Source organism: Sodiomyces alcalophilus (assembly GCF_042370955.1).
Source record: "Sodiomyces alcalophilus JCM 7366 unplaced genomic scaffold ACRALscaffold_4, whole genome shotgun sequence".
Taxonomy (NCBI): domain Eukaryota; kingdom Fungi; phylum Ascomycota; class Sordariomycetes; order Glomerellales; family Plectosphaerellaceae; genus Sodiomyces; species Sodiomyces alcalophilus.
The window spans coordinates 3,507,888-3,521,296 of NW_027263535.1; positions in this window are offsets into that span (position 1 = coordinate 3,507,888).

The following is a 13,409-nucleotide window of genomic DNA, read 5'->3' on the forward strand; positions in this document are numbered from 1 at the left end:
GGGTTTAGTACGCAGACCTCTATACTTCACGCTAAAGGGCTAGTAAACGTAGTAAGGGGCGCGTAGGTAAGTAGTTCCTTATCGGCACTATTACGCTATAGGTTAATAGTCGCTGCTTATCGCCTAGTCCTATTTAAGGGGAGGCACTATATTAATAACGGATAGTTACTTGCCCTAGGATTATATAACTAGAATAGTCTCCACGGTTCTTTAATAGGGTCGGTACACGAACCTTACTAAGATCGAATAATCTTATTCTAGTTACTACTATTTAACATATACTAACCGTATATATCTCTAGCCAGCTAGTACTATAGGACCTATAAAAGGATTTAAGTTAGGTAACCTTAGGGTATAGTAAATAATATATAAATAGGATAGATTATCTTAAGGAGAAGGCGAGGTTCCGGTCGTGTATATCTACGGGGGAACCTCGGACTATCTAAGGCTAGGCGCTATACTGGGTATAGTGCTAGGACGGTGCTAGTACCGGTCTAGCGCTATACTGGTTTAGTGCTAGTATAGGGCTAGCACTAATCTAGCGCTATACGGGTTTAGTGCCCGTATAGTGCTAGCACTAATCTGGAACTATATGGTTTTAGGTCCTGGTATGGTGCCGGATAGTGGTGCGTAGCATAGAGTCCTCTAAAGAGTCTAGCTCTTATATATATATATAAAGGGACTCTTTAACTATGTTGGTTTTAAAAAGAATAAGTTGTTTATTACTAGATAAACCTCTAACTTTGCTATTAAGGTTTAGGAGACTTATTATATTAGTTCCTAGTTCAGGAATATAAAGGCACTCTTTTAGAAACAGTGGTTTTCTAGTATCTTTAAACTTTATAATATTGTTTCCTACGCCTATTATCTTTATTATATTTGCTTTTCCCTAACTAGCGAGCCTGGTAATGGTTTTATATATATAGAAGAGAGATTTATTTATTATTATATACGAGGTAGCTCCGCTATTTATATAAAAGTTTAAGTCTAAACTAAACCTATTCTCTGTCTAGATCCTAAAAATCCGTTTAACTATCCTACCTATATTCAGGTTAGTATTTAGAGTATTCTAGGGATTTTAGGTTATTATATTTACTTCTTTAACGTCTATTATATCCTTGGCTTCTGGTTCGGGGGGACGCCTTCGAACGTGATCGATTTATCTTCTTCTTCTTCGGGTTCTTTAGGTTGCTTTTCAAGGATTATATTCATAGAATCCTTATTATTTATAAGCGTCTAAAGCAGTTAGTTTTTTAGAAGAGCTCTAATAGCGTCCTCCCTTTTCTTATACTAGGGATTTAGGGACCTGGATCTGCCCCTGGAAGAGGAGGAGGAGGAGGACTTAGTGCTCTTAGAGACCCGATTCTACTGCTTTTTTCCGGTATTCTCCTTTATAACCTAGCCCTTAGGAGCCTTGTCTGGGTAAAGGAAATAGTAGTTAGAGGAGACGTGTCCGGGTGTCTTATAATTCTTATAGAATAGTCCCTTAGTCTTTTTCTAGGGTTTTTTAGACTCTTTAATAAGGAGAGTGTTATTTACTAGGGAACGCTCTATTTTCCGGGAGGCGTCTATTAAATTTATTAACGATTTTATTTAGTATATAACTCTGGATATCGTGACGGAGGGACTAAGTGATCTGGTTAGTAATTGAGTCGTATCTCTTATCGAGGGCGTTAAGAATCCACGTATAAATTACCTTATTAGGAAAGGAAATCTCTCTTCCTTCAAGAGCTATTAGATTTTATTAAACCTTATATAGGAAGGATTTAAGGGTTTTATGGTCTAAGGGGGAATTATTAAATAAGGTTCCTAGGGTATTAAAGTCAGCTTAGAAGCCTTTCCTTTTATATAGGCTATTCAGCTTTTCCTAGACTTCGTGGGCTGTATCTAGTCCTTAAACCTAGGCGAGAGGTCCTTTAGAAAGGGTAGAGAGTATTTTACTAGCAGCCTTAAGAGAGTCTTCCTTTTACTTCTAAGAAGGATTCTAAAGAGGTTTAGTTATATCGTTTAGGAATTTCCCTTTATAGGCAAAATAAGCGTGTATAGATATCCTATAGAAAGGAAAATCAGCACCACCTTATAGTTTCTTAACCGTGGGGATAAAATCCTTACTAGTTATCTTCCTTGCTTTAAAACGGTGGTTATTTTACTAGTATTAGAAGGCGAGAAGTGGAATTACCTGATTTCTAGTTCTAAGTACCCGAGGGGTTGGATATAGGGGTGAAAAGTGGGTCTAAAGCGGGGAAAGGTGGGGCCACGTAGTAGTATAGTTCACGGATATTAAAAAAGTAGAGCCGTTTCTTATATATCACGAAGGAGAGATTAGCTTTTTCTTTTTTAGAGACCAGGGTTTATAAGCCACGTAATATTATAGCCTTTATAGGGGTATAGTAGGGCAGTATAGCTAGTATACACAGGGTATAGATGCTAAGACTTAACTATTTAGAACGGGGTCCCGCTATAATATTTTTCCGTTTTTTCGGAAAAGGGAAAAGGGAAAAGGGAAAAAGGGGGTGGCCTAAAAAGGGCTTTAAAGGTGGAATTAGTTAACAGCGGCCTGGAGAGGGCTTTAGAGGTGGCCTGAAAAGGGCTTTGGAGGTGGATTTTAGGGTAGAAATTACCTAAAAAGGACTTTAAGGGTGGAAGGAAGAGGGATCTAGAAATTCCTTTGCTTTTCCGGGCTTATAACCTTTATAACGGTCACAAAGAGATAGAACAGAAGAGGAAGATCTCGAGGAAAAGAGGTAGTTTGAATTATAGGAGACTATAAAGACTATAGAAGTAAGATACAGAGAGAGAGAAAGGAAAGGAAGAGGGAGGCGGGTAGCCTAGTATATATAACCCTTTCCTACGGTTTATTTAAGCTACTGGTTTAGTATCCAGACCCTCGAAGTATAGGTAAGGGTCTATGGGTTTCTCCGAAGGTCCTAAAGGTCCGTAGGTTACTCCGAAGGTCCTAAAGGTCTGTGGGTCCACCTAAAGGTCTATGGGTCCACCTAGAGGTCCGTGGGCCTACCTAGAGGTCCGTGGGCCTACCTAAAGGTCCGTGGGTCTACCTAGGGTCCTGGGGGACTCGGGAGGACCCTAGAGGACTCAGGAAGTCCCTGGGGGACTTAGGAAGTCCCTGACTTATAGGAGGTTTCGTATATTATACTATACCGAAGATAGATATATTTATTTTCTGGGTATAGTACTGACACTACTAACGGACTAGATATCCTAGGCGGAGGAGGAAGGTAATTATAACCGCCCTTTAACTAATTATGGTATTTAGGGTTAGCTAACCTTACTCCGGGTCCTAACTAATCGCGGTAACGCCGCCTATCCTGGCCGAACGTAACTACTTTTATATAAGTATAGTAAAAGACTTTACAGGCCCCCCTAGGAGGATATTATATCCTATAAGCGCGCTTTATAGGGCTCTTAACTTCTGTAGGAGCATCGCTCGCGGGACGCTTACTCTTAGCCTTAGCGGCTCGGGCTAGCTAGGCGCGGCGGTCTATAGCTAAGGTAGGACTAGTAATCCCTTTATTAGTCGGGGCGGGAGTAGGTGTCTCTTTACTATTATTATTATTATTATTATTATTATTATTATTATTATTATTATTATTATTATTATTATTATTATTATTATTATTATTATTATTATTATTATTATTATTATTATTATTATTATTATTATTATTATTATTATTATTATTATTATGATTATTATTATTATTATTATTATTATTATTATGATTATTATTATTATTATTATTATTATTATTATTATTATTATTATTATTATTATTATTATTGCCTTTTATATTAGAATCTAGACCTAGATTCTATAGTATATCTTTATATAGATTATAAAGATAGATGCCTTCTTTAGAAGCTTCTATAAGAGCTATATATTCGGCCTCTATTATTAATAAAGCAACGACTTTTTATTTAGTTAAGGTCTAACTAACGGGGTTATTTACTCCCACGCAGTAAATATATCCTAAAGTCGAGGTTCTATCCTCGATTATATCTAAAAAGCTAGTATTAGAATAACCGTAAATACCAAGGTCTTCTTTATTATAGTTATATAAAGGCCGATATTAGGATATCTATTTATATAAGCCTAGATTCGATTTACCGTAATCAAGTAATCTTATAAGGGATTACTTATATAGCGAGAATACTAGTTAACTACGTAAGTTATATCTAGTCTTAAATATAAGGCTAGATATAATAAAGCCCCGATTTCCTATTAGTATTTATTTATATTATTATTTATTTATTTATTATCTCTTACTCCGCTATCCTTATCCTACCTTAAGTAGCTAGGAGTTAGAATTCTAACTATACGGTCCTTCTTAGATGCCTATAGGGGGGAAAACCGTAGTATAAGACTTAGGGAACTAGTATAAGACTTAGATAAAAACCCCTATACCCTCCTCCTCTAGGATTACTGCCTTATACAGGTACCGCTGGGGCCCCGTTACTAACTTAATATATATTCGAAACTCGTGGCTTTTATTCTAGGAAGCCGGTGGCGTTTTGCCCGTAGCGGCTTTAAAGCCGACTACGTGCTTAATTAACGGCTTACGCGTGATTATCTTAGTTAGTTTTATACGCCTTCTATATGCCCTAGGGCTAACCCTGCGGGCCCACTTACGGGCGACTTGTGTGTGCGCTTCCTAGGGTTTAAAGCTCCTAAGCTTCCCTGTTCTATAGCTATAGGTGGAGCTAACGCGGGCTACGTGCCTACGCAGAACGCTTATATAATAGCGTAAAAGGCTGCCTCCGTATCGTGGAAGAGACGCCGCCTATTTTACTTACGCGCTTAGGGGTAGCGCGGTACCGTCTTCTCCTTTTCTATAATAGGGCGACTAACTCCCCCGTGGCACCTGTTATCGACTAGCGAAGCCGGGCGGAAGGTGGGTCTAACGGGCCCCCTATTTAACCCTTATCGTATATACTAAGGCAGATAAGGGCCCCCTAGAATAGGATCCGAGTAGCGTAAAAAAGGAACGGGTTCCCTCTTTTACGTGCGCCTTTAGCCGGATTCGAACCGACCCTATCCTCTAACCGTATACTAGGTATACCACCACTATACTATAGAGGCTACCCTTGATTTATTCATATTATTAGTTAACGCTTATTTAGGATTTAGTACTAGGACCTTCTTATATATATAAGGGGTGTTAACCCTTTTTAGACTCCGTTTACTATACCTCTTAAGTATCTTATTAGTATAAGGCAACTAACTTATAGAAAGAGTCTTATTATCTTTATTTATATTTATTATATAACCTAGAAAGGTATTTATTTTACCTAAATCTTTAAGTGTAATATCTTTAGATATTTCCTTAAAAGGGTAGTCTAGAGTGTTCTTAGAAGGGCTTAGAGCCACTATATCGTTAACGTGGCATAAAAGAATAGCTCGTTCTTCTATTCTTTTAATTTTATTATATTTATAAAAGATAAAAAGTCCGTTATTATATTTAGAGACCCGGTAACCTAGCTTAGATAATATCTTAACCAAGTAATTATACCAGAGTCTAGGACTTTATTTCAACCCGTACAAAGCTTTATTAAGCTTATAGAGTATTATATTATTATTATTTATATTTTTATTTTTATTATTTTCTGAGCTATCTTCTTTCTCGAAGCCTGTAGGTTAGATAGCGTATATCAGGGTATCTATATTAGTATAAACGAACCCGTTTTTAAAGTCGAACTGCCTGAATTTCTAGCCGGGTGATACGCCTAGTATTAAAGCTAGTTTATAGCTTTCTGGCCGGCAGGTAGTTAAAAAGGTTTCTAAGCAATTAAGACCTAGAACCTGATTAAACCCCTGAATAACCCACCGAGCCTTATATTAAATAGCTTCGCCAGAGCTATTATATTTGATTCTGAAGACCTAACGACCTCCTAGTACGTGGTAGTCTTCTTTTATTTTATTATAATTATTAGGCGTATTTCTTATACTTATTAAGTCCCAGGTCTTTCTCTTTTCGAGTTCTGATATTTCTGCTACCATCGCGTCTATCTATTTCTCTTTATCTGGGCAGTTCATAGCCTGTTTATAGGTAGCTGGTTCGTTGATCGAATTTATAGTTAAAAGAAATAGGGAATTTTCTTAAAACTATAGGGTTCTAAGTATTATATCTTTTATATGATATAGTAAGTGCGCACTATTATTATAGGATATTGAATCCTTATAGCCCGGTTTTGATGGTTCTGAAGGTATTTGGACTTCTAGCCTGGCACTCTGGCTACTGTTATTATTAGCCGGGCTGTGGTTGATATTATTATTATTATTATTATTATTATTAACAGGTAAAACGTTATAGCCCGCTACCCGCAGACTCTTTCGTCTATTATTATTCTCTTCTTTAGGTTGAATAGACTTAACAGAACGTTTCGAAACGCGCGAAGGAATATTTTATGAAAATTGACCGGTATTTTCACTAAAAGTGATTCCTTTATTATACTTAACGGGTTAATAAAGCCCGCGGTTAGAAACCTGATTATATGCCTGAGTATTAATATAAGGAGGGAGGTAATTATTTTTAGGCGTATAGTTATTATTATAGTTATCTGAAGAAGAGTGAAGAAACTGATTCTCTAAGATATAAACGTCTCGAAACCAACCAGTCTGTTTAGTTACTAGGTTATAAACCTTATAATTGAAGTTATTAGAGCCTAGTAAAGCACCTCGAAGTGCTCTTATATCTAGTTTCTTTATATTCGGGTCGTTATTTTTATAGTAAATAATAGAACCCCAAACCCGTATATTATTAATATTAGGTTTCTGACCTTATAAAAGCTTGAAGGGACTCTTATATTTAAGAGCGGAATTAGGTAATCTGTTATATATATACATAGCTAAGAGCATATCTTTACCCTAAAGATATCGAGGTAGCCCTAAGTGGAAAAGAAGAGCTCGAACCTTTTCTATTATAGTTCTTATAATTCGTTTAACAGAGCCTTAAGCTTTATAAGTGTACGGTGGCTTTATATTATGCTTTATACCTGCAAAGAGGCGTTAAAAAGAGGCGTTATTAAATTCTTTTCCACCGTCTATATCTACTTCTTTAATAAAGAAGTAATATTTATTATTATTGTTGTTGTTATTTTCCACCTAGACTTTCCACTCTTTTATAGCTATAACTACCGTCGTTTCAGACTTATCTAAGAGTAGTTATGCCTATAGGAACCGGGTGGAACGATCTAGTATAAACAAAATCCAACGCTTTTTATTATAAGAACGAGGTTCGATCGGTCTATAAAGATCCATATAAACCTTTTCTAAATATAAAAAGTCTTTGTATTTATTAACTGAATCTTTATTCGTAAGTATAATAGACTTACTCTTCTTATAGGCATTATAGCTCTATATTTTAGTTAACTATTCGTTAGTTATATTATATTCCTTTTAAAGAGTATTAGTATAAAGACTTTTTAAGGTAACAGGGTTAATATAACCCATCCTGTTATGCCACAGCGTTGTGTTTTCAGATATGGAAGTAGTCCTTCGACGGTTATTACGGTCTCTTTGTTTATAAAGCTCTTCTTAAGGTTAAAGAGGTTAAAGAGGTTAAGGTTTCTTTATTATATTATTTCTTTATTAAGGTTCAACTAACCCCTTTCTTTATTTATTTAATTTCTTTAAAGCCTGTTCTTTAAACCCCTAAAACCTCTTTTTTCTAGTTGAGTCTTCAGACTATTCTTTAGGTAAAATACCTCTTTATAACAGTTTCTTTGTATTTTTTCTAGTATTTATTATATTTATTTTCTAAGACTTAACCCCCCCGTACGACAGTGCCCGTGCTATAGCCCAGTATAGCCCGTTATAAAGCAGAGCCGTTATATAAAGAAAGAGGGGCTCTTTATTATTAAATAATAAAAGCTTTTTGTTTTTAGTAAGACCGCGAGCTTCACTATTAAGACGAGAAAGATTAATAATATTCGTTCCTATTTTCGGTATATAAAGATACTCTTTTAAAGGCAGAAGCTTTCTAGTATCCCGTAATTTTATCACATAGTCTCCTTTACCTTATATCTTTATTTCTTTTACCTGACCCTAACGAACGGTTCTTTCTTTTATATTATAAGTACAAAAGAGTCTTTTATTTATTATTATATACGCCATAGCCCCGCTATCAACACAGAAATTGAGATTAAGCTTAATACTATTTTCTGCTTATATTTTATAAATCTTTTCTACTAACTAATTAATATTAAAGTTAGTATTATTATTATTATTATTATTATTATTATTAGTTACAGAACTGCCCTATAACTTCCTGATAGAGACATCTTGGACAGTCTCTTATAGAGCCATTTTTAAGCAGCAGAACGATATTTTTAATTATTTATTTAAGTCAGAATTAACTAAGTTATTTAATAATTTATTCTTATTATTTTCTTTATTGCTTTTGCTTTATTGCGTTATCCATAAAGCATAGACACAAAGAATACTAAGCCAAAGGTCTGATTCTGATCAGCCTAGCTTCGAGAAGTGGGTCTAAAAGTGGGTCTAAACGGTAAAGCTATTTATAGATCTCGCGGCGCGAAGAAAAGCCATGCTCGTGTAAAGCGAATAACAGGATTTCTATAAACGGACTTTTTACTAAAAGCTTATATACCACGTTACGATATCGTGTTATTACAGGCAACGCGGTAGGTTAAGTGGCTTAATTATTATAGCTATTATTCGTGGAGCTATAATAACTCTAAAAGCAGCTACGTTTAATCCACGTATTCGTTATTTTTCTTCTTTTTTAAAAAGTCCCTTTATAAATAAAGGAATAGTATATCCGATCGTGACAAAGAGTCTTATTCCGATCGTATAGTTCTTCCGGGACAGGAACAAAGAGCTAGCCTCTTAGCACGACTCTTAGCGACCATATTAGGAAGAATAAAGAGCTTTAAACCGTGGTATCGGAACGAACGGTTCGATTCGATTAGCTATCTTCGGGAGATAAAGGGATTTCGTACGGTCGGAGATAAGGATCTACGACCGGGGGAGGATAAAGGGATGGCCTAAAAAGGCAGGTGGCCTGAAAAGGCAGTGAGTCTTTTTAGTATTTCGAGTAGAATAATAGGGTAAAAAAGAGTAGATTTCCTTATTTGCTAACCCGGGCTTATAACCTTTTAATACAATAGGCTACGAGTAGTAGGCTATATGCGCAGAAAAGAGGAAAACTAAGAAAAAGCTATTAAATTTATAGATCCATAGGATTACTGCTTATTTCACTTATATATAAAGAACTGACTTCTAGGATTTCTTCCTGGATCCGGGGCGAGCAAAAGACCCTGAAAGATTGGGTGGCGACTATTACGTTAACAGTCTACGCGACGGTTATCACGCCACGTTATTAGCTTAAGTAATAACCAAGATATCGTATTTACGATACCTAGTGTATTTATATTATATATATCATAAGCTAAGTATATATACACGCATAATACGGATAGTATTATAGTATAGGTTAAGCTGGTTATAAAGTAGACGTCTAGTTAAATAGCTATAACCATATACTGTTTATTTTGACTTAGATATTATACTTATTATTATTATAATTATTACTTATTATAAGTATAATATCAACACTTTTATATATATACTATAAAATATCCGCTTAATTAATCGTAGAGGCGATACCGACGATACACTTAATTAATTATAGAGGCAATACCGACGATACGCTTAATCGATCGCAGCGACGGTCCCGACGATACACTCAATTAATCGTAGCGACGATACCAATAATACCGACGATACTGACAATACACTCAATTAATCGTAGTGCCGATACACTTAATTAATCGTAGTGACGCTCAATTCATCGTAACGACGATACGCTTAATACGTGTCTATAAGTATCTAGGTACAAAAAGAAGTCGTGGCGGCTGGCGTCAGGTGTTGTCAGTACTGCCTCAGTCGGAATAACCAAGTGCCCTAGTCAGACTAACCGTACCCTTAAGTTACTATTCCGCCGCCTTCTTCTCTTTAATAATAAGGGTAATCGCTATTACTGATTTAAGGTCTAGTATAGCTCTCTTAATATTCACTTAATTACCTAGGGCAGGTTATATAGCATTAAAGAAATCGTTAATCCAGATCTTCTCAGGGTTATTATATATCTTGATATTATAGCAGTTTTAAAGCAGGTCCTGCTAATCGTCTAGCTAGGCGGCCACCTTTCTTAGGTTATTAGGCGGCTTACTTTTATATAGATCGTAGTTATTATAGGAGTCCTTTATATAGGTTAGGATATAGGGCGCGATATCGGCTTATATAGCTATACAAATGTTTTCTAGCATAATACCCTTTATTAACGCCTTCTATATCTTTAGTATAATAGACTCTTTAACTCACTTAAGCGTAGCGTTAATACCCTTCTAGTAGATCCTATAGTCCTTTACGATCCTCTTTATAGGAGCGGTAGTCTTTAGTATAAGCGGCCTTAGCTATAGTAGTGAGCTTGGAGATATTAATAGAGTACCCGTTTATATTAGTAATAACGGCGTAAATAGTAAATTCGGGACGGCTAGCTTATTACGGGCAAGGAATAAGGTCGTTAGGGCATAGGAAATCGTGGACTCTATTACTACGGGCCCTAACTTCGTAGAGGCGTCGCTAAAGCTCCTAACCTTCGTAGCTTATATAGATAATCGTATTTAAGGTTATAGTAATAGTTACAGGTATAGGCAACTCGGCGTAAAATAGCTTTAATCGGTTATTAAGTAAATAAAACTCTTAACTATTATAAACAGTATATAACTCAAAATCCATAATTAGCGATCGATCTATTAATTTAATTAACTCCATGGAAATCTCTGATTAAAGTGCTAAAATCCTGCCCTTGTTCCTGCGGCAGGCCCATTCCTATTTCCGAGTCCGGAACAACTCGTTCCGAGACTGCTTCGGGCCAGCCTGTGCGACAGGACGTGCCTCTTAAATAAGTAGGACGTGTTGCAAACAGCGTATAACTCAATTACGTAAAATAAGCGATCGATCTGTTGATTTAATTGACTCTGTGGAAATCTCTGATCGTAGTGCTAAATTCCTGCCCTTATTCCTACGGCAGATCCACTCCTACTTTCGGGCCCGGAATAACCCGTTCCGGACCTGCTTTAGGCCAGCCTATATAATACACCCCCCTAACTAAATAACTAAACGAAAGTTGCTTAGTTAAGATTATTCATAGGCTTCTTCTATTAATATATCCCTTTCTGTAACGTCCACGTAGCTTCTATCGAACTTCTCTTCTAGCTCTTTTAAATACTCCGGTAAGATCTCCTCTAGCTTATTTATATAGAGACGTCCCTGTATATCTATTACTTCTACCTATTCCCTAAAGCTTATAAACTTTTCCCTAGCCAGGGCCTTTATTAATCTATTAGCGATTATATCGGCGCTTATAACCTAGCTGACTTTAATCCTTCTATACTACTACGCCTCTTATAACTAATAGTTATATATATCTATATACCGTAATCGTGTATTTAATTAAGCGATCTCCGCTATTAATAGGCGTATCGTTTAGCTATTATCGTATCGTATCTTTAATCGTGGATCGTTAAATATCACGCCTATCGCTTCTAATAACCTTTTCGTGAATATCCCTTCCTTTGTACCTTATATAAGCGAGAGCAGCTCCGCCTCTATTATTAACGTTATAACCATTACTTGTTTATTAGCTCGCCAGGCTACTATGCCTTTAAATAGGCGTATTATAAATACCTAACTGCTCTTTTAATTAATTAATTTATCCGTAAAGGATGCGTCGGTGAACACCTTAATAGAGTCGCCGCTACCTAATTCTAAGGTGTAGGTTTACGTGGCTAGTAGATATCGGATTAAATAGTCGGCTACTTTATAATACTAATGGCTCGGATTTATATTAAATCTATAGAGTCGTAATACTATAAAGGCGATATCAGGGCGTATAATTACTACGGCGTATAGAACTAATCCTATCTTTTATTAATAGCTTTTAACGGTAGTGGACTTCCCTGTATACGGTAGTAGCTTTGCCGGCTTTATAGGGCTAGTAGGCTTATAGTTAGATGCCGTTAATAATAGATATCCTACCTTTATAATATAATCGGGTTATAATAGCTATATCCTCCTCGAGGGACGGTCCCGAATAACCTTAATCCTAAGGAACCACTATAATAGCTGCCCGCCCTATAGGGCGTAGTGCTCTTATAGGCTCGCGATAGCCTATTCTATCTCTTCCCTAACGTCTTCCTTAAAGCCGATCACGATATCGTCTATATAGAAGAAAAGGATCAGCCTACGGCGTATAAAGTAGCAGGGCTCTTACGGCACTATCTTAAACCCGTCTCTTATTAACACTTCTATAATATGCTTTTACTATGGTAATAGAGACTCCCGTAGCCCGTATAACGCCTTCTTTAGTAATAATAGTTAACCCGGCACCACGTTCCCGGGCGGGAACCGTATATATATATCGTGGGGTAGAGGGGCGTATATAAACGCGTTAAGGATGTTATACTATATTAAGATAGATTAAAGCAGGCAGCGATCGCTATAAACGATCTAAAGGAGCGACCGGCGACAGTGGCTGTATATATATATCTTCTAACGAGTCCTAATACTATTAATCTCCGTGGACCACTAATCTAGCCTTATACTTCTATAGAAAGCTATACTTATTAAACTTATAGGTTATTACCTATATATAGCTAAGCACCTAATACCCCTTCGCTCTATCCTTTAGCACTATAATCCACGAGCCTATCTCTTTATAACTCTTTAGGTAATCCCTTTAGGCTTATCGGAACAAGATTTCGTATAGGTGGTTTTTAAGGTCTTATTAATTTCTTAGAGGGGCCGGCAGTTACTTACGGTATATCTTATAAGGTCTCTTAAGTGCCTTTGTGATTTTTAACTTCGTTAACGGCTTACTATTTAAATTACGGACTAATAGGGTATATGTTCCTGCGTTAAAAGCAGAGATCTAGACTTAGTTACTACTATAGCTTTGAAATTTAGCTGGCCCCTGCTTTATAGGCATATAGCCTATAAAAGCAGCCGCCGTAAGCCCTGCCTAAGGAGGGGTTTCTAGTCGAGTTAGAACATGACTATCTAGGCGTTAGTGATTAATCGCGGCCGTAGAAGAGTCTTTTTCCAGCTCCGGCCTCGTAGGCTCTATAAGCTCCTCCCACCGTTCCGGCCTCTCGGGCTCTATAAACGGTTCTACCCCCCGAGCCTCGAGGCCAGCAGGCGTAGCCCTTAGGAGAGGTTCGTTAACCTCGCTGCCCGACTAGAGAATAGGCTCGAAGTATGCTATTATATATATCTCGGGCGATAACGGCTCGCCTTACTTAATTATATATATATCTAGTAGGCGGATCTAATTAATAATATCCGCCAGCTATTTTTCCGTTAATTA